General features: G+C 36.4%; 1 long non-coding RNA gene across 1 annotated transcript; it reads right to left on the bottom strand.

The window, feature by feature from the left end:
• Positions 1–396: 396 nt before the first annotated feature.
• LOC123403646 lies at positions 397–1452 on the bottom strand. Its single transcript, XR_006611527.1, has 3 exons — positions 1344–1452; positions 1161–1235; positions 397–451 (listed from the first exon to the last, which is right to left on the bottom strand). It is a non-coding gene; the product is annotated as an uncharacterized LOC123403646 (long non-coding RNA).
• Between the last annotated feature and the right edge of the window lie 372 nt (positions 1453–1824).

Below are 1824 nucleotides of genomic sequence, written 5' to 3'. Positions count from 1 at the left end.
AGGAAGCAACACAAAAGTAATGAGAGAAAATAATAACACATCAAAATAAGTGTCAATAAATGTGAATATAAAGGATCATATGTGTGAGAATGCATCTATAAGAACAAACGCATCAACACAAATACTATACAACATTTACATAAAATTGAGAACTCAGATACGCAATAAATTATGAAATTTTGAATCCACCATCCTCCTTTCTCAGTGGATAGGCAAAGCGAGTGTACCACCAGAGCGGCATAAATAAAGCCATAACAAATTAGTACTTCCTTATCTCTCCCTGTATTATTATAAACAAACAAAAATCAGACAACAAATAAGATGGTACCATTTAAGTGAACATGTGAGATAGTACATAATGCTCAGGGTAAGAAATATAAGACCGGACTACAGATCCCCAATATGATGGTATGGGAATGTCTACACACTCCAGCATTCTCAAATCTAGGCCCTGCAAAAGTTTCAAACCCCATTGTTTAGATGAAACTGTAACTGGCCATCTCCAATATGAAGATTGTATAATCCTCTTTAAAATAAGGCACTGATGGTTGGTAATCTGAAACCTAGAAGAGTATCATTAATTGGGTTCGCAAATAATCTTTTGCTTTGATAGTCCAAGTAAAATAGGCATGTGTCTCAAGATTGCAGTATATATACAAGTATACTTTTGTTCCTTTTCCAGCAGCATTTTGATTGTCCCTCACATGTCTATGCTAAAACAAGGCTATGCTTACAAATATTCAGTGCTTATACAACCAAATCCTAAAATCATAAGGAAGACACTTGTAATTTGCAATTAAATGGATTGATGAACATATTTATCTTTCACAACTCTAGCTTGGCCAGTAGCAAATAATATAGATTTTGAAGTACTATGGTAGATTAACTCTTGCGCGCAAACATTCAGTGCCAGCTAGGATGAAGTGTGAATTGGCAGTGTTTGTTGAGGACACCAGAGGATTGTACTCTAGGAAAAGGTTCAGAAAAACTTTAAACACTTCAGCTCACTTCCTCAATGGTAGCCAATGAACTATAGAGCATACTCAGTGCAATCTCTTTCCATCCTACCGATCAGCATGTACCCAGTTCTCCATACAAGTGACCGACTCCTCAAAAAATATATAAAATCAATCACAAATTGATAGAGAAAAACGAATCACCTGGTGCCCTTCCCTTCCCTGCAGCAAAAGACCACTTCTTCCCCAACATGGAAATCTCAAGGCCCCTTCCACCACCTGTAATAAAAACAATATTCGAAGTTAGCATCACATTATCAGACACGTGCTACAGAGATGCCGGTGGCACACCAAGGCTGATGCAGGTTGGGTCAAAGTCATACTCACACATGTGTTCATTGCAAAATCATTGATCTGGATCCTTATTGAAATACAACAAAGAATCCATGTAAGAAGAAACCTGAAAACCAGAGTACTGCACACAACCAGTGGCGAATCCAAGGGGGGGGTGCTTCAACAGGCTTAAGCTGCCCCTCCAAAAATTAGAAAACAAAAAATTGCTAGTATTAATCATAAAAAAACATTATCTAAACTAAAAAACTGATAGTTAATGTTTTTTTCTTCACATTGTTAACATTGAGACCTCCCTTTATTTTCTGTCAAGATTCGCCACTGCACACAACCAATCAGCTAGCTTACCCTTTTGCATGGCTAACAACTTGAAAATATTGCCTACAGATATAACAAGAAAATAAATCTATTACAAATGATTTTGAAAAATCTTCTAACTGGTTAAACTTAAATGTCAAACGTATATGGAAATATAAGAAGCTCAGGCTCATACCTTTCTTTATCCTTGAACACATAC

The sequence above is a fragment of the Hordeum vulgare genome, chromosome 1H, assembly GCF_904849725.1.
Source record: "Hordeum vulgare subsp. vulgare chromosome 1H, MorexV3_pseudomolecules_assembly, whole genome shotgun sequence".
NCBI classification, from domain to species: domain Eukaryota; kingdom Viridiplantae; phylum Streptophyta; class Magnoliopsida; order Poales; family Poaceae; genus Hordeum; species Hordeum vulgare.
The sequence above is the reverse complement of the archived record's forward strand: the minus strand, read 5'-3'. Positions and strand labels throughout refer to the sequence as shown.